This window comes from Panthera tigris, chromosome A3 (genome assembly GCF_018350195.1).
Source record: "Panthera tigris isolate Pti1 chromosome A3, P.tigris_Pti1_mat1.1, whole genome shotgun sequence".
NCBI classification, from domain to species: domain Eukaryota; kingdom Metazoa; phylum Chordata; class Mammalia; order Carnivora; family Felidae; genus Panthera; species Panthera tigris.
In genome coordinates, this window is record NC_056662.1 from 119,358,129 (window position 1) to 119,377,958 (window position 19,830).

Genomic DNA, 19,830 nt, shown 5'->3' on the forward strand with positions numbered 1-19,830 from the left:
CAAGGTGTGGCTGCAGGTGCCTGGCAGCCCCCAGCAAGGACAGCCAGTGCTCAGGGCCCTCCAGGCCACGTCTCCCTTGCTGATCACATCAAGCCAGGCCTGTCTGGAGGACAGCGACAGGGGGAGGAGGTGCAGACGTCTGGGGCTTTCCTAACTGAATCCCAGTAGGGAGTGGAATTTTTTTCAACCATAGCTCAGCATTGTCCACTCCCATCCTGCTGTGGTCCCCTCTGACCCCTAAGGCTTCCCAGCCTTATTTACTTCTATAACCAGTTTCCTATTTTCTCTTTCCTGCGGTCATGGCCCTGCTCACTGTCATCCCTATTGATCTTTCCTCTCTGTTTCCGTTTCAAATGTCAAGGTCATTTTTATTCTGAGCCAGTTGTTAGCTGCCCTGTCTGGGTGCACCGAGGGGACGGAGGACCGTCTGTCTCTGCTAGTAAGCGGAAGGTCGGAACTTGGGTGTCCTGACTCCCAGTCTAGTACTCTGCCTGCTGGGCTGTGTGGATGGATCTGGGCTTTGGTGCAGATGTTCCAGACCTAACAGATCGTCTAGATCCCTGTGTTTCAGTGGTGCTTACTTGAACAGGTGAAAGATGCTCAGAGGGGACACTATGGGACAATGGGGTCAGATCTATGGTTTACTGAGCCCTAGACTGGACGTGGGCCATGTCATGGTGACTGTTTGGGAATGCTGGGGCTTGGGGCTCTGGAAGTGTGCCCCCCCCCCTCAGAGGTTCCCCAGAGGACCCTGAGAGGGGCCGGGGAGGGCACCCAGGCCTGTGCCTGGCGGGTGAGATCCTCTAACACTCCAGCAAACGGTACCTGTCGGGCAGGGACTTCTTGAGGAACGGTCCTGTGTGATTAATTTTAGAAATCCTGGAAAGGTAAATACATTTGTGGATAAAGGGGAATCTAAATAGACCTAAGTCTTTGAAATGAGGTCGTAGCATGTCTACTCTGATGTGTTAAGTGTCCGTGATACGGTGCTGGGTTACCCGCAAAAGCAGGGTGCAGAGTGTGATCTTGTTTTTGTAAAATCCCTTAAAAGAAATACAAATATACGTGGACAGAAAAAGTTGCTCTGGAAGGACACACAGCAGACCTGTCAACAGAGACTTTGCCTTTTCTGCTTTATATGCTTTATACGTTTTTTGTAATCTTTGGAAAAATGTAAACACACGTGTGTTGCTTTCTTAATGACAACAACAAAAATAAATAAAAGCACACTTTTGAAAGCTTCTGGAAGAATATGAAAAAAATTGAGTCGTGCCAGGCCTGGAAGAATGGCTTTTTTTTTTTTTTTTTTTTTTTTTTTTTTGGTAATGGATAAGATACGGGCTTGGAGACTGACAGCAAAGGGTAGAGCCACTCAGGTACCTGTCTTTTCTGGAATGGTTGCAGGAAGAAATATTGCAGACGCTCTAGGCAAAGGCCTGGGCTAATAGGGATTGGGTGAGAGTGGAAAATAGGCAGCTGGCTGAACTCTTGGTCCATGCCAGGGCCAGTGGACTGAGTTAGTTTTCTAGGGTGGTGACTAGAACTCTCAGTTCACCCAGGATGGCACACAAGTCATCGAAGATCTTCACAGAAGGCTTCGATCTGGTGGCTGTTGTGGCCCAAATGGTCCTCTGGGAACCGGAGGTATAACCAGGCCCTGGTCCCAGTACGGAGCTCAGGGGATCCAGCCCTGGCATAGCATGGACAGCGTGGGGAGCCGCACACAGGGAGGACAAAATAGGGCTTCAGAAGACCCCCAAGAAGGATGGAGGGGGTTCTGGAGAACTCATCCAGCATGTGCCCAGCTCTGTGATCTGGAGGCCCATGAGTGGGTGGCAGTGACCCCGGTGATGGGGTGGAGAGGTGAGGAACGGCAGGTACAAATTCCTCGGCCTGTTGCTTGGCAACAGCACCCACCTTCCCCTTCCACAGCCTCCTCCTCCGGCCCTACCCCCGCACCCATGGGTGCCCTCTTGGAGTTCGCTTTCCACTCTGAGGCTGCCCCTGTTTAACGTGACTTGAGAAAGGGTATGCGGCCTTGTTTGTCTCTGCCCCCCCCCCCCCGGATTAAGGCAGGAGGATAAATACGGTAACGTGTGCTGCAAGCAGGCACAGAATGTGTCCCTCTGCCGCACCCCCGCCCCTCAGCCCCAGGCTGGTAGGGGGACGGATGTGCTGGGCAAAGCAGAGCCCGGGCAGGCAGGGGGCGGGGGCACACCTTGAGCATCTCAGCCCCGCTACCACTCACTCACCGCGGGCCCTAATGTCTCTGTGCCGCAGGCCCTGCATCTGTGAGACGCAGGGAGAATAGCCTGCCCACCTTCCCGGGGTTGCCCGCGTCGAATGAGATACTGTATGAAAACCAGCTGGCGCTGTCCCCGACACGCTGTAGGTGGTGAGGAGATGTGCGTTCCTTTGTTTTAAGTGGGGTCATGACAGGGCTGCATGAGGGTGACGGTGGGCACCGGGTGAGATGACCCCCGTGAAGGCCTTGTTGCTCTGTACGACCCTACAGATGTCTGTCGTTCTCGCTGTCGGGGTTTCAGGGCCTCCTGTGGGAAGCTAAGATTCAGCTGGGTGGTTGATCTGTGAGCCCTCTGGCCCTGGCCGCCTGATCTCTGGGCCTTTCATCTGGATGCGCTAACTTCAGTCTTGTCGGAGTCCGTGCCCGCTGGGGACCTCGAAGGGCCCCTAAGCCCTGGGCCTCTCTCTCTCCCTGCCCTCTAGTCTCTTTGGGCCCAGAGCAGGCAGTGACCTCTCTGCCGGGTTCTGGCCCTGCCCCCTGGCCTGGAGGCGTGGGAGGCTCTAGACCACAGCGGGCTGGCAGCTGGGACCCAGCGCTGGTTCCTAATGGTTTCATGTCCAGCAACAATGGTGGTGCCTATTGCCATCCTCTGTCCGGGCCTGGTTCCCCCCGCCCATCTGCTGGTGGCCTGAGGGCCTGCCTAGTACTGGAGGCTCAGCTGGGAAGCCCAGTGGGGCCGGGCCGTTGCTTCTGTGTTTTTTCTGTCAACACCCTCCACACAGCCTGGACTCCGAGAGAGCCGGGGTTCAGCAGAGTGAGATGCCAGGGCCCCGCCTTGGCAGGTCTGGCAGCTCTCGAGTTTTCTGTCCAGAGGTCCTTTGCTTCAGATCCTCAAGTCACGTTCATCTATTCATTTATTAAAGACCTACTACGTGCCAGGCACTGGCCACAAAGATGAGAGAGGCTGAGCCGGTCCCTGTGGGCTGAGCCCACAGTAGGTGAATCTGACCAGGATGATGATTATTATCTGGCAGGGGAGTGGAGGAGTGGAGAGAGCTCCGGATACCACAGGGGCTCAGACGTCTCATTAGAAGGGGAGAGAAAAACAGCAAAGGTTTTTTTTTTTTTTATTTTTTAATTGAAATTTAGTTGACCTATAATATTAGATTAGTTTCAGGTGTACAACATAGCGATTCGACAATGACAGACATTATGAAATGCTCATCAGGATACTGTTCTAAAGGATGTGATGCTTGAGCTGAGTGTCAAAGGGCAGGGAGCGGTCAGCCAGGGGGTCAAGGGCATTTTCTGACGTCACGGGATGTGAGGAATGGTGGGATGCGGGGTGGAGCTGGACCACGGAAGGCTGGGGTGTTATCCTCTGGCAGATGTCGAGCTTGGAGTAACATGTCCACGTTTATACCCGAGCGGGGGGGTCCAGGGGCCTCGAGGCAGAGAGACTGGACAGAAGGAGGGGGGCAGGGAGCCTAGTCAGAAGGGGAGTGGCAGTGCGGGCATGGAGGTGGGGCTAGAGGCTGGGCAGTGTCACCTGGCCAGCTGTGTGAGGGGAGGCTACAGCCACTGAGAGGGCACCGGTGGGGGGAGCCTGGGGGAGCCCTGCGGAGGCTTCCCATGGGGGACAGGACTGGGGCTGGAGGGAGGGACAGGGCCCAGCATGATGGATTAGAAGGGCCGGCACATTTTCTTCCGTAGCTGGTAGCAACTTCTGTAGACTTTTCGGAGGGAAGTAACTAGGGGCTACTGATGTTTGAGGGCCTGAGCCGGACCTTGCTCGTCTCAGGAGCCCCCTCAGAAGATGAGCCTTAATGCCTAGGCTCTGTCCCCAGGTTCCCTGGCTGCAGGGCCCCGGGGTGAGTCCCTTCACCCTGGAAAATGGTACACTAATTGCAGAGTTGGCGTCCACCCTTCCCTTTAAGGCAGGGCTGCCGAGATAGGTGGGGATAAGCCGGGGACAGCAGTTTGGAGAAGCAAACGAGAAACAAACAAAAACCATTTCTCTAAGATAGAAATGAATCTGCCTGTCGCAGGAAGGGCCATTTCCAAAGACCTTCCAGCAAAATGACGTGAGCTGAGTTAGCACCACTGAGACGAGAGGCAGCGTGGCATCGTGCCAGGGCCAGCAGACCCGGTGCTGGACAGACAGGGGTCTCAGCTTGGCCCTGCCACCTCCTAGCCGCGTGCTTGGGCAGATCACTCCATGCTTCTCAGTCTCGGTTTTGCCATCTGCAAAGTGGAGACAACCTCACAGGCTTGTGTTTGCTTCTTTGAAACGCTGCTTCTTGCGCTAACCCTGGATATTTGATGTCACTCGTCACACATTTTATGTCACTCGTCTTTGAAAAGAATCCTTATGCAGTTGGCCTCACAGGTGTTCGAGAATTAACATTCAGCTGCGCGTGTTCCCTTCTGGTGCTGTGGAGGCACACACGTGCGCACCCCTTCCTTCCCTCTCTCAGCGGCTGAGTTACTTCTTGCGCTTTGCCTCCAGGAGGCCCGTGTCACCTGCCCGCAGTCAGTTTTGAGGAGTTCCCTGTCCTGGGAAGGTCCACGTATCACGTTCCATTGACTCTCCTGTTTCTCGAGCCTGGGTCACCCCACTGTATTTGAAGAGCGTCTAGTGGGCTAAGTGGGAATCAGGGGAGTCGGTTCCTTTTCTCTTTAATAAAGAGGGGGCAGGACTGTCCACGGCCGTGTGGACAAGAGAGGGAGAAGCTCTGCACCGTGCGGGGCCTGGGCAGTGGCTGGCTCAGTGTGCCAGGAGGAGGGGTGTAGGGCCCTGGTGGCGTCTGCAAGGTGAGCTTGGGGTGGCCTTGTCTGGACAGCGAGGCCAACTTCCTCGTGAGTGGCCACGCCATGGTGACCATTGGCTGTATCGTGGCCCCTGTGACGTGTAGCCACGGCCGCAGGGAGACCTTGGGAGGTCAGCCTTCTGGTGGAGGCTCTGGCGGGAAGATGGCGTCTCGGCCTGGGCTGCCGTGGTGGTGATGTTGGCGGGAAGGCCTGGGCCAGAGTCAGGCTGGCTCTGGCTGGGGCAAGAGGTTGGGGTGGGGACCACGATCGACTTCAGAGTGGAAAGCAATGTTTCTCTGGTTTGTACAGACCTGTGCTTGCACCCTGTCAGAGGGATGGCCCTCTGGAAGCCGGGCGTATATGGACGGAGGGTGTGGTGGTGTAATCAAATGAAACATACAGCATAATTCATCTGGCATGCCCTTAATGGTATGCATAATTGTGCTGCATGGTAATTAGGTGTAAATGGTAAGCAGTTCACATAAATGTTTTTGTAATTGGTATTAATTTTGCAGAGGCAAACTAAGTGTATGCGGTTTTCTCTTCTTGCTCGGTTAGTTTTCTAGCACAGGCAATTCCTAGCTCTTGGAGGAATTCTATTGCAAATGTTTGTTTATCGGGCAATGTTTTGTGTTTTCTATCAGAACAATGTTATGAATGGTTATGAGGTTCCCAAGCTGGTTTCCAAATGCCTCTTTGGCCCATACAGTAGGTGAAATGTGTGATGCATGTGCAGGGGGCGCCTGGAGCGTGAGGAGAGAGAGAGAGAGAGAGCGAGTGTGTGTGTGTGTGTGTGTGTGTGTGTGTGTGTGTGTGTGTGTGTACATACGTGTCTGTCTATATATGTGTGTCTCTGCGTGTCAGTGTGTGTCTGTATCCGTCTGTGTGTGTGTGGAGGGGTGAGTGTCTGTGTGTGTCTGTGCACACACGCATCTGTCTGTATCTGTGTGTGCACATGCATGTGTATCTGTGTACCCGTGTCTGTGCGCACACGCATGTATATCTGTGTATGTGTGTGCATGCATCTGTCCTTGTATACATGCCCGTGTGTGCACATATGCACCTGTCTGTGTGTATCTGTGTGCACACACACGTGTGTGTGTGTGTGTGTGTGTGGCCATGATGATGGCTTTGGGGCCCTGGTGAAGAGGTTGCCCATACTTGTGGCCAGGGGCCTTGGACTGGGGGATTAGGGGCAGACGAGGGCTTTAGCTGGGAGAGATGACTCTGGGTCAGGCCACCATGAGCGACAGGCACTTGTAGATGTGATCTTAAGCCAGAGTCTAGGTTTTTTAAGGACACTTCACTGGCCTTTTGCCCTGATTAATCACATAATACTTTTTAAAAGACTTAACATTTATTTAGTGCCTACTGTGTCCCAGGCGCTGTGCTAAAAGCTTGACTTGGATTCTCTCATATCCTTTGTTTGTTTGTTTGTTTGTTTGTTTGTTTATTTTTGAGACAGAGACAGAGCGTGAGCAGGGCAGGGGCAGAGAGAGAAGGAGACACAGAAACTGAAGCAGGCTCCAGGCTCTGAGCTGTCAGCACAGAGCCCGAACCAGGGCTTGAACTCACAAACTGTGAGATCGTGACCTGAGCCAAAGTCAGATGCTTGACCGACTGAGCCACCCAGGCGCCCTGGATTCTCTCATATCTTAAAATAGGGGCTCCTATTCACTCCACTGCACAGACCAGACACCGCAGCCTGTGTCCCTGACTGGCAGGGCCAGGGTTTGAGATGGGAGTCTGGCTGAGCCTCCCTAGGGCTGAAGTTGGGGGGGGGGGTGGGTGGCCGTGAGAGGCCCCAGGGCTGCTGCCAGGGGCTAGTGACTCCGAGAAGCACTGCCCAGAATCTGGAGCTCTACTTCCTCCCCTCGACCCCCTTCACAAAACGTTTGGTTTTGGTTGGGGCAGAGGGTGAGGAGAAAGCAAACCAGGGACAAGTGAGTAGTTCATGTAGCAACGGGTGGAGAGGAGCTGTGCCCCGATAGCAGCTCCCAGGCCCTGAAGACCTTTTCAGGGACATCTTAATTGTGGCCTGGAAGGGGGTCAGCTGGGTGGTCACTTGATTTCGGAGGAGGGTGAGAAAGCGTGAGTGGAAGAAGCATGTGCGTAGATGGTGGGGAGAGAGTGGCAACAGGCCATGTGGGGACTCAGCCTCCAAGGGCCCGGAGGGGTGTGGGAGGCCATTCCCCCTTGCTTCCTGTGGTTCACTGACACCCTGACCTAGGACCCTCATGACCCCCTTCACCCTGTGCATCTGGGGGTCAGTGGGGCCTGTAGACCCCACAGCAGGTGTATGTTCTGGCCTGGGAAAGGTGGTGCAGGAAGCCAGGAGCTCCCACAGGGGGCCTTACTGTGGGCAGAGTCCCTTGGGGGGCTCTGCTGAGCGACCCCTGGAATGGGGCTTGTGGGGGGTCACTCGGGGCACCGCAGCACTGTGCTGGGGATGTTGCAGCTGCCTGGGAGTGATTTCACACAGTCCTCTTTGCCTCAAGGGTCACCCGGAACAGGGAGGAGGGGGGAGGCAGCTGTGAGCTGTCTGGGCGGACAGCAAGGTGCAAGACATGAACTCTGACCTCCTCTGTTTGGGAAAGCAGACACACGCATATACACATGAAAAGCGAAATGACCACGTGACAGACACTGATTAAAGACCACTGGATGGGTGGTCGAGGAGAAGCAGTGGGCATAGGGGGTGCTGAGGGACGGGGGGGAGGGGACTCCCTCAGAGGAGAGGACGGGGTGGGTGTAGTCACAGGTGTAGGAACGGAGGGTGTGAGCTGGGGGACAGTGACTGGCCCTGGAATGATGGGGTCGGCTGGGAAGGTGGGGGGTGAGGCCACGCGGTGGTGAGCCATCCGTGTAGGTCTGGACCAGAGTTCAGATTTTACTGTGCGTGAAAATCATAGGCCCGATGAAGTTTTAAAAAAAATAACGGCTGAATTGAGATATGATTCACATACCATACAATCCACCCGTTTAACGTGTGCAATGCGATGGTTTTTAGTACATTCACAGAGTTGTGCGACCATCACCACAGGCAATCTCAGAACGTTTTCATCAGGCATCATAGGTTTTGATGGAGGAGGCCACGTGCTGTGGAAAATCTTTGCTGAGAGGCCGGGGTGGGCAGTAGATATGCAAGAGGCAGGGAGCCCCGTCGTAGAACATCCACCAAGGTCGAGACCTGTGGCACAAAGGGCCCAGAGGGCGGAGGTGGAGGATAGAGGCCCGAGGACAGGATCAGGTGCCGGGTGGACTGAGGAGGAAGGGGGACCTCGGTTCTCTTCAGGCTTTGGGGCTTCCGCGGCTGAGGTGGGGGTGGTGCCACTACCGCGTAGGGAGAGAAGTCAGAGGAAACATGAGGCATCTGGGTCTAGAAGAGTGGGATTTTAGGTGGTTGCAAACCAGCCAGGTGGAGATGTCCAGAAAGTGGGGGTCTGTACTGACCCCGGTGCCTGAGCGTCTCCGCAGAGGGGACTGCGTGCCCCACGGGGGTGCCCGCCATGCAGTAATAGCTGCCCCCCGAGACAGCAGAGGGGCCCGAGGGGTGGGAGAGTCAAGGGCATGGAGCCAGGGGGAGGCATGGGCAGGACTGAGAGCCAGAGAGTCGATTGGCTTGGAAGCTTCCAGAAGTAGGGTGTCTTGTGGCTCAGCAGTGGCACTCAGTAAACGGTGGCCGATCGAGTGCTTGAAGCAGGGTAACGGTTAGCTGGCGAGGAGGCTGAATTGTACTCAAGGACCATGAGGATGGAAAATGGTCCTTTGAGGCTGTGAGTGACCGTATCAGAGTCCATTCAGAAGACAGAAAGCACATCGTGATCCGAACAGGTTTTACTATCAAGACGTGTTAACTACAACTGGGGTTGGGAGTAGTGAGAGACCGGCCGGTGAGACGTAGAACGAACTACAGAGAATCTAGAAATAGCACGTGTGAGACCAGCCGCTTCCCCGGGGGTCACCATGGAGCGCCCGGGGAAGAGGCCCACGCCGGGGCCGATATCCCGACCTGGATGGAGAGGGCACAGCTGTGGCTCCCTGGATGACAGGGAGCTGACTGTGGAGACACGTTGGAAGACCTTGCTGGAGACTTGCCCCTGGAACTCACTGGAAGCCATCCTTTGGATCCCAAGGAAAGCTACGCATGGGTCACACTGCCACTAAACTACCCAAGGGGAGTGTCGGGTGGAGATGTTGGCTGCTGCCGGCTGTTAGGCACTCCCCAGACCAGGCGCTTCAGAAGCCCCCTCGCTGCAGGAGCCCGGGGCCTGGGAAGTTGTGTACAGAGCTCCGGGAGAGCACCCCAGGTCTAGGAAAGAAGACTCCCTTTTCTTCAGTGTCCCTCCAGTACCCTCTGGTGGCAGAGTCTAACGCCGTGCCTGCTGGCAGAGGAGAAACACTTCAAGGGCCTGGTTCCATTTTCACCGAGCAGGAAGTGAAGGATGAATAAATCGCTAACTGGCAGTCTACCTACCCCTTTGGCCGCACAACTGCATTTGCACCTTTCACACCTATTTGGGCTCCCCTACAACTACAATCGAAGCCGTGTTTCTACCTAGCAAGACACGGCAAGCAATTCTTCTCACCCTTTCCCCGAAGAGTCCCACTAAGCACTGGATCAGCCACTGTCTACGTGAATAGCTTCTCAAGTTCAGCCACAGTGCCACTGACTATTCTGTTACCTAAAGACTAAAGTATAGGGGAGGCTGGCTGGCTCAGTCGGTGGAGCATGTGACTCTTGATCACAGGGTTGTGAGTTCGAGCCCCACGTTGGGTGTAGCGATTACTTAAAAATAAAATCTTTTTTTTTTTTTTTTAAAGACTAAAGTATAAATTTAACTTCCAACAGCTTGTATATGAAATAATGGGAAGAAGGAGGAAAAAGAAGAAAAACGGTTACCATGTACAAATAAACACGTATATGTATCCAGTAAATAGAAAGTACACAAAACTACTACTGTTTTCATTTCTGTGTTTGTTCCCAAGGCCACATTTGATGTCTGGCTCCTTTCTCCCGTTATCCACCCTAGATTTCCTCTGTGCTCTACTGGAATGTCAGCAGGCCAGGCTTCTTTTACCTGGTGCAGGGGCCCGAACCTTGATTCTCGAAGGATCCGAATCCCTCGTTGGTCTGTCTTTTATGTTGTTGTTATTGTTACTCTAGTTTTTCCATTAACCCTAACTTTGGGGCTTGGAAGTTCTAAGAGGTGACTGAGAGAATCCTCTGGATTCCGGATGTGGTCTTCCTTGTCTCTGTTACGAACCAGCAACTCAGCGGTGTGGTAACTAGGATCGATCACCCAAGCCAGTGGAGTAACTCCTTTTTGGGGGCTCTTGGTTCAGTGGCGCAGGGGTCCAAAAAATGCCAGGCTGTGGACTTGCTTTCCAGTGGAACCATGGTGGTGTCCCCTTCGGGGATTATGACATTTCGCACTCCTTGACGCTTTCAGAGACAGGAGGTAGGGGCCACAGGCAGGGGTCAACAGGGAGTAAGTGAAGAGGTCCCGGAGCTGGCAGGTGTGGACCATGGGCTACCTCCAGGGGAGGACAGGACCGGACCCACGCTCACGGCTGCTCAGACAGCAGGCCCTGCCAGGGCCCACGTGGCTGATTCTCATGTGGACCCTCAGCCTGGCCACCCTGGCTCTCTGATCCAAGGCCCGGGACGCCCATCTGACTGCTCCAGCACCCATGGCTCCCCACAAGTCAGGCATCTCCTGACCTGTCACACTCAGAATTGCATGCTCCTTAACGGAAGTCTGTACTGGTTCTTTTTAATGCCCAAGGACAACTTCGGCTCCTTACCAGCATCTATTTTGGGTATAAATCTTTTTTTTCCCTCCTTGCTTTCGGGTCTGTGTCATGGTAACCATTAGTATGAGCACAGGAGTCTGATTCAACTCATCTCTGCCGGTGTTGCCACCATCGTGGCAGCAGGTTTGGTGTGATCATAAATGCTCACACTGGTGGTGCCCTGGCCTCGAGGGGAGTGTGACAACCACAGGTCATCTTGTTGTGACTCCAGAGCCAGACAGATGGGCTTTGAAGTGGCAACAGGATGGCAGGACTGTTGGCCTGTTGCCAATGGCTTTTGGTATTCTCTGTGCAGCTGGTGGTTTGGATGGGAGGGATGTTTCTGGAAGCCAGAGGAATGGTATGATGATGTGCATCTCACTCACGCTGAGAGGGAATGAGCAGTCCAAAGGAGACCCCCCCCCCACCCCGCCCCCCATCCAGCTCAGTCTTGTGACCAAGAGAGGCTGTGGTAAGGGGAAAGACTTGGCAGATAGACATCTCTGTCTAGGAGGCCCTGGTCGCTCCCCTCAGCCTCCTACCGGCCCCCAGTTTACTAGGCCTGGAGCTTATCGCCACCCTGGCAGATGATTAGGTGGCGAGGGGCACACGATTACTCTCCTGCCTTTGGTCATCCACAAGGTGCATTTGTAGCTCTGCCCAAGCTCCAGTAGGAAATTCAGCTATGACGCTGTTATCTCTGGGCTGGTGCCACACCAGGGGCGTAGACAGATGAGCTGCGGCGTAGGCTCAGCACGTTCATCCGTGACCAAGTGCTGCCATGTTTGTAAGGACTCTGGAGTTAGATGGACCTGGCTTCATAATCCTGCCCTGGAACTTTCTACCTGTGCTCCCTTGGAGAGGTACTAAACCCCTCAGCCTCAGGTTTTCCTTCTATAAGACGGGAATAACAAGAGAACCATTTCATACATTTCACAGGATCGTTGCAAGGATGAAATGGGACCATACGAGTCTCTTAGCAAGTGCCGAGCACATGGTAGGTACCCAGTAAATAGCTGAATGAATGATTGACGCGTTGGGCAGAGCCCGGGCTACTATGATTAGAAAGTTGTTTACCACCACGCCGACTCCTGCCCTCCCCGCAGACAGGCCTCACCAGGAAAGGGAGGCTAACTGGAAACTTTGCTTTCAGACCAATCTGTGCCCAAAGTTAATATGTCTGCAACAGCCACATGTTAATTGTAAGAGGACATGATGAAGTGGAAAACTCTGGACTTCAGGGTGGGACTGACGTGGATGTGAATCCAGCTCCACCACTTAATAATGACCTTGGGCAGCTTTCTTAACCTTTCGATACCGCACGTTTCTCGTCTGGAAAACGGGGAGGGGGGAGGGGAGAGGCCCCACTTCAAAAGGTCGGAGTGAGGCGTGACGATGAACAAGACGTTGCGGTTGTAAAGCTCTATTCACAGGGGCTGGCACGTCGTGGGAGCTTCGTGAGTACAAGCTCCTGTTTGAGTGACGTCCGCTCACGGGCACTCGGGGGATTTCAAGAAAGGAGAGAAAACCGTGGGCTGGATTAGTCAGGGACTAACAGTTGTTTAAATGTACTGAGGATTTTCTTTGTGCCAGGCAGCCTTGTAAGCATGTTCAATGAATTTCGTTTGAATTCTCACAACAACCCTGTGAAGTGGCTCCTATTATTACCCCATTTTACAGCTGAGAAAACTGAGGCCGAGGGCCATGGTTTTGCCCCAGGTCACACAGCTGATAGAGTAAGCAGGTCAGGATTTGAACCCACGCAGGAAGAAGCCCTTTAGGAGGCTGAGATTAGCATATGAGTCAGGACTGTCAGCCGCACGGCACAGACTCACTCACACCCAAGCAGGGAAAGGCTTCCATTACTGCGAGTTTCAGAGATGCCCTGCCTCCAGGTACAGCTAGATTCTCGGGGGCCTAGACAATGACCTCAGTGTGCCATCCCTCTGTCTTCAGCTCTTTGTTCTCAGGCAAGCCCTCCCCCGCAGGCAGCCGCTCCTGACTCACATCCTACCCTGTAGCCTTTCCATTGCACCACCACGGTCCCCGGAGGCGTCCGGTTGGCCCCGCCTGGTCACGTGCTCACTCTGCCTGGGGTGAGTTGTGGGGTCAGGACAAATACGCCCCAAGCCCCCTGGTGGGGAGGGGTAGATAGCTGGAAACAAGCAAAGTCCACAAGGGGAAAAGTAGACTTTAGACAGAAGGGGAGGAAGGGCCTGCTCCAGAGATGGTCTATGTTTTTCAGCGATGCAGATCGAGCACTTGAGATGGAGTGGAAGGGGCTCTTACGATGATGACATCAAGATTGTGTTGTTTTTTTAATTTTAAAAAAATTTTTGTTTATCTTTGAGAGAGAGAGAGCGTGAGCAGGGGAGGGGCAGAGAGAGAAGGAGACACAGAATCCAGAGCAGCTCCAGGCTCTGAGCTGTCAGCACAGAGCCCGACAGGGGGCTTGAACCCACCAACCGTGAGATCGTGACCTGAGCCGAAGTCGGAAGCTCAACCGACTGAGCCACCCAGGTGCCCCGGGATTGTTTTTGATGGAGAAAGGATTTAGGTTTGGGGCAATTCTGGTTTTGTTCCTGGAAGAGAATCGTTCTGCGCAGGCTCTTGTTGAGGTGACATAGCGGGGTGACGGTCTCAGTGCCGGTGGGCGCAAACCTGGAGGGGAGACTTGGGGTGATGAGCTGGGGAGGTGCTGATGGGGTTGGGGTTGGTGAGGAAGGTGGGGACGGTGCCGGGGACGGTGTGGTGGCAGGCTGGAGGCGGGGGGGGGGGCAGGTGACGTGGCAGGGATGGCTCAACTGTGGGTGTTTGGCTGAGGTGGGCTGTTGAATGAGCCGGTGTTGCGGTTAGGGACGTGGGCAGCCATGGCGAGCACAGATGCACTTTGGGAGGAATGGAAGGGACGTGCAGCACCCCGGGCAGGGGCTGTGCTTGGTGGAAGTGATGTACGGGGAGGGATTAGACACGTTCGGTGAGGGGTGGGGTGGGGGAGCAGGGAGGGAGGCACCCCTTTTATAGCTGGTGATGGAACTGTGTGTGGGCGTGAGGCACTGGTCATGGTCCTGCTGTGGGAAGTGATGGTTTCACAGAGCAGCAAGGTAGAAGGGCTTAGACGCACTCGTAGAGGAGGATAGAAGCCAACGCCACCAGTGGTTGAAGTTGGGAGGTAAGCCCTCTTGCCCTTCCCTATTGCCTCTTTAAAATAATTGTGTTAATGTTTATGTATTTTTGAGAGAGAGAGAGAGACAGACAGACAGACAGACAGAATGCAAGTGGGGGAGGGGCAGAGAGAGAGGGAGACACAGAATCCGAAGCAGGGTCCAGGCTCCGAGCTGGCAGCGCAGAGCCCGACGCGGGGCTTGAATCCCCGAACCGTGAGATCATGACCTGAGCTGAAGCTGACGCTTAACCGCCTGGTTAACCCAGGCGCCCCATAACATTCCTGTCTTATTTCCTCACAGCAGTACATATGCATCACGTAAGACGTCAAGACCAACATCACTTCACCAAAGAGACCCTCCCACCCTCTCCTTCTCAGAGGCGACCACTTTTAGCTGTTTCTTCTAGCAATTTTGCATCTCACGTTTCTGAGGCATGTGCATATTTTTGATTCTTCCATTTTAGACATTTCCCATTGATTTCCTATTTAGTAAGTAGGCATGCAGCTCCCTTACACGGCCAGCCTTTCTGCTCCGAAATCGCTCTCGTGGTAGGGCATACTATTAACAGTGCTCTTTCAAAAATGTTTTATGCACATATGAATGTATGCGTGTGTATACGTGTCATAGGCAGGATATTGCCACGTCCCCACCCCCGCCAAGAGGGACGCATCCTAATCCCCTGAACCTGTGGATATGTTACCTTATGTAACAAAAGGGACTTTGCAGGCAGGTCTGATTAAGTTAAAGATCTTGAGATGGGGAGATCATCCTACATTCTCTGGGTGGGTCTAGGGTAATCAACAGGGTCCCTAGAAATGAAAGACAGAGGTGGGAGAGGCAGAGGAGATGTGATTCTGGAAGCGGAGTCAGAGTAATGCGATAAGAGAGAGCCTGGCCGTTGCTGGCTCTGACGATGGAAGGGACCATGAGCCAAGGAATATGAGTAGCCTGTAGGAGTCGAAAAAATCGAGGGAATGGATTCTCCCTAGAGCCTCCAGGGAGGGGAGTGCAGCCCTACCAACATCCTGATTTTCAGTCCAGTGACAAGAACCATTTTGAACTTTTGTCTCCCAGAACTGCAACATGACACATTTGTGTTGTTTTAAGTCATTAATTTTGTGGTAACTTGTAACAGCAGCAACAGGAAATGCATATATATATATATATATATATATATATATATACACACACACACATATATATGTGTATATATACATATACGTATATATACATATATATACACACACACATATATATGTGTATATATATATATACATAGATATACGTATATATATATACACGTGTATATATATACGTGTATATATATATATACATACATATGTATATATACCCACATGCATTACATAGGTGTGTATACACACACACATATTTGTTAAATCAACTAATGCGTCTGTATTCACAGCTAAGCCTTATAGTCTACTGCAATCGTTTCCTTTTTTTTTTTTCCACTGAAGTTAACAATGATCTGGTTTCTGCACCTGCCTTATTTTCTTTGTACTTTTTGCTAGTTGCTGTCTCACCTTCTAATAGCTGTTGGTGTGGCTTTCCATAGGGCAGTCACATCAAATATTACATGCTCCAGACCCAGTTTTCCAGTTCTCGCTGGAAAGTTCTTTCCAGTTCTAGCTGTGTGGCACGTTGTGGCTGCCATTCTGTGGCTTCCTTTTGTGGTCCTCCGTGGCATTCCCTCTGCCTTCTTTCGGGTCGAAGTTCCTGTTTCCTGGATCTCGCCTTCTTCCTCTTGTCTGGTTTACTCCCCCTTTTTGGAGCACATCGTCCAGGACAGATACCTGTCAATATCCGAATCCGTCCAGTTCCTGAGTTCAGATGGCAGAGTGGGAACAGGGAGTGACACCTGTAGTCTTGTCGGATTAAAAAGACCGTTCGATGGTCAAGGGCATGGCAATGACAGCAGTCAACAGGCCTGAGGCTTAGGTGACACTGCTTTGATCCGAACAGTGACCCTCGATGGCTTCACCTGGCCTGTTTCCACCTCAATCCCGGAGATCCCCTTCCCTTGTCTCGTGTGTCTTAGAGGACATCTTCCTGTGTTCCTGAGAAAGGAGCGTCTGGAAAATATATTCTCCTATCACACGTAAATGATGACGAGGCTGCGTAAAGAATTCTAACGGGAGAATTATTTTAAGAATTCCAAAGGTATTGGTCCTTTGTCTTCTTGCTTTCCACATTACCGTTGAGCGATCCGAAGCCATTCTGCTTCCTGGACCTTTATGTGTCACTTTTTCTCCTGGTCTGCAAGATCCTCTCTTGATGTCAGTGTTCTGAGATTTCATGGTGATGTGCCTTGTGGTGGGTCTTTTCAACCAGGTCACTCAGGTCTCGGTTCTGGGAAATTCCCTTGAATTATTTCATTGGTAATTTTCTCCCGTTTTTTTTGTTTTTGTTTTTGTTTTTCTGTAACGCCTGCTTTTCAGATGAAACTTCCGGACCAGTTCTCAAGCTCTCTTTCCCGTCCTCTCCTATTTCCATTTTTCTCTTTGGAGTAGCTTTGTGTTGAGTTCTGCATCTTGCTAGCATGACTTGTACCTTCGGCAAATCTGTTTTGTTCTCTGAGAGTTCTCTTCAAATCGCACCACGTTCTTGTCTCATGAACACGGCGTCTGATCTGGGCCTGAAGTCTAGGTTTTCCAAGTTGTGGTTTGCTTTGGGTTTCTGCGTTCTCGTCTCTGTCTTCCAAGTCAGAGGCTTCCCTCTGACGTCTACTGGTCCATGATGGTCCTTTACAGGATTAAGCACGGGGGAGGAACAAGCGGATTAGAAGACCTGTGCATGATGCTGGGGCTTGTTGTGCGGCAGACCCACCTGGTTGACCTAAACAAGCCATTTGGACACCGTTTGGCTTCCGGTGGCAGCATCTATGTCCGCAGGCCTATCCCCTCGGACTAATGAGATTCTCCAGAAAAGGCGAGGGTCGGGCTGCCAGGGGTCTGGGAGCCCAGTGGGGAAAAGCTGGGGGCACTCGACGTCAGCGTTTAAAATAATCTTCATCTCCCGGATTTTGATATATTACCTTTGCTCTCAGCTGCACCAGTCAACTCTGTGCAGAGACCCCTCTGTTCTGTTCTCTCCAGAGAGTAAACCTTCGGACTCCACGGGGACAGGACCTAGGGCTTTTACTTCTTTCCTTCAGTCTTCTTCCTTTTCCCTTGTCCATCCCCCTCACCCCTGGTCTGGGAGGTAGCTGGTGCTACTGTCTCAAGTGTCTTTTGAGGATTCTTGTCATAAAGCAGGTCTGATCTGATTTGATTTGAGGTTGATTTGAAATCAGTTTTGTCTGAAATTTGGCAATCACGAAGCGGCTTTCCAGACCCCAAAATGTCATGGGGAGGGGGTGTCTCCTCTCTGTTCGGCCCCAGCCCGTGACTGTACGTCTTGAGAAATAAAAAAAAAAACTTTTTACCAACTTGGATTTAGACGGTGGTGAAATTTGGTGTGTATATTCAAAATCCCTGTCCTCTTGGGGCGCCTGGGTGGCGCAGTCGGTTAAGCGTCCGACTTCAGCCAGGTCACGATCTCATGGTCCGTGAGTTCGAGCCCCGCGTCGGGCTCTGGGCTGATGGCTCGGAGCCTGGAGCCTGTTTCCGATTCTGTGTCTCCCTCTCTCTCTGTCCCTCCCCCGTTCATGCTCTCTCTCTGTCCCAAAAATAAAAAAATAAACGTTGAAAAAAAAAAAACAAAAAAAAAACAAAAAACAAAATCCCTGTCCTCTTTCCCACAGCGGGTTTGGAATTGAAGAGTGATAATGGTGACTGTGTAGGTTGTGATACCCAGATATTTTTCTGATGGGATTCCTTAAGCATTTTTTAAAGATGTTGCTATACACATTATTTACGGCCACTGTGGACATTTAGAAGTGTAAAGAAGGAAATAAAAGCTGCTTGTCCTTGGTGGTAGCGTTCCTGGCATGGATTTTTCTTTGGTGGTGGTTTTTGTGGCACAGCCCTTGGCACCGGTGAGAAGGAGGCTTCGGCGCCAGGAGCAGCAGAGAGCCGTGCTTGGCGAAGGACCGTCGTCGTGGTGGACACATGCCGCTGGGTTGGGACCGGGGGCCCAGGAGCTGGTCGCTCCTCTCAGCAGGGCTGCTTGAGAGAAGGAAGCTTCCAAGGGCAGGTGGAAAGCGCCGTGTCGAGTCCTGGAGCTTGGCCACCGCCGTGGGCCCCCTGGGCTGTGCGGTGCGTGGCCTGCCTGACCATATGCCGGATGGTTTTAGATGATGCTGGGTGATTCTGAGGAACACTTTCTGACAGATCTGTTCCATTGAGTAACACAAAGGAACCTACAGACTGACCCAGGTCAGCTGAGTTTGCGGTGAGTTTGTGCGTGCAGCTCAGATACCAGGGGGATATGTGGAGGAAGGGGAGGAGGAAAGAGGTTTCCTTTCCTTTCCTTTCCGGGGTGTCTGCCCTCAGGGTCAATGCCTTGTGATGTTCCGCTTTTCCCTCCTACTTCCTACTCTTTTCAATGGCAACCAGAGGTTCTCTGAAAGTGTTTTTTTTTTTTTTTTTTTTTTCTTGCAGAAACTCCCTGGGTGTTTCTGGGCCTCAGGGCAGTGTTGAGACAAACATCTGGTGGAGGGTTATCTGCCTCTTACTTACTTTGTGCCTGGGTCTTCACCGACTCCATTCTGGGGCTCTGGGGCTCCTGAAGTTATCCCAGCCTTGTCTGCGTCTCCCCTTTGCCCTTGGAGCCTCCAGTAGCTTGGCCGGGAGGGGCGAGAAGACACCTTGTAGATAACGTAGTCTACCTCGCCCCATTTCACGGTTGAGGAAACTAAGGGTGGGAAGCCCGAGTCAGGACTAGAACCCACATCTGCTGACTCTGGTTCAATATTCTTTCCAACCAGATAACTTCCTTATCCTTTTGAAGGTTTTAATGTGGTTGGGGGGGGGGGTGGTTGTAAGGCCATTGGGCATGTTTGTGCTAACAAACGGGGTGTGGGTTTGAAGGGGAATGACTGGCTGATAATGGAGGGAAGCTTTATGGAGCTCTGGGTTGGACCAGTTCTCTAATGGGCTCTCAAGAGTTGTTTCTGAGGGGTGGTATAAGCTGGGGGACAAAGCTTCACAGACAGTCCCCCCAGAGCTTTAGTGAGAGAGATCTGGATTCAAGTTTCTGCTTTGACTCTAGAATATGGACAAATCCTAACCTTTTTGAACATTAGGTTCCACTGTAAACGTGGGATAGTAATAGTACTAGAAGCTCCCCGAAGGAAGGAAGGAAGGAAGGAAGGAAGGAAGGAAGGAAGGAAGGAAGGAAGGCAGGCCAGCGTGTCACGTGCTTAGCACCGTGTCTGACACTTAAAGCAATACTCCTCCTGCTGTCTGTGCACTCGTGCATTTGGGCAGCAAACATTCATGGAGCTCAGTACTGTGTCGAGCTTATGTGTCTGCATAGCACCTGGGGTTTCCTTCGGGTTCACCTGTGGGGGCTTGGAGCATCTACAGCCCACGGGGGTCTGAACTTACAGCCCCTCCTGTGCTGGCCCTAAGGAGGCTCCTCCCAGCCCCAGCCTGTCCCAACACACCCTGGGCAGAACCCACCTTCCAGCCGCCGCCGTCCCTGGGGGAGGGGCCGCGCCCGTGGGAGACCCAAGCCTGTGCTTTCTCCAGTGCCTGGTTTTCCAGGGAGCCTTGGCTGGAGGGGGATGGGAGAAGGAGCCCGAGAGGGAGGGGAAGCCCGGGAAGCAGAACGGGAACTGGAAGGGGAAGGGTGTGGGTGGGCCCAGATCCAGCTGCCTCCCACTTTCCTTCTCCTGCCAATCCCCTCCCC

At 52.8% G+C, this 19,830-nt stretch overlaps 1 protein-coding gene across 1 annotated transcript in view; it reads left to right on the top strand.

Moving 5' to 3' along the window:
- Positions 1-19,830, top strand: part of DNMT3A (DNA methyltransferase 3 alpha) — a 98,736-nt gene that overhangs the window by 5,699 nt on the left and 73,207 nt on the right. The gene's annotated exons all lie outside the window — the stretch shown is intronic.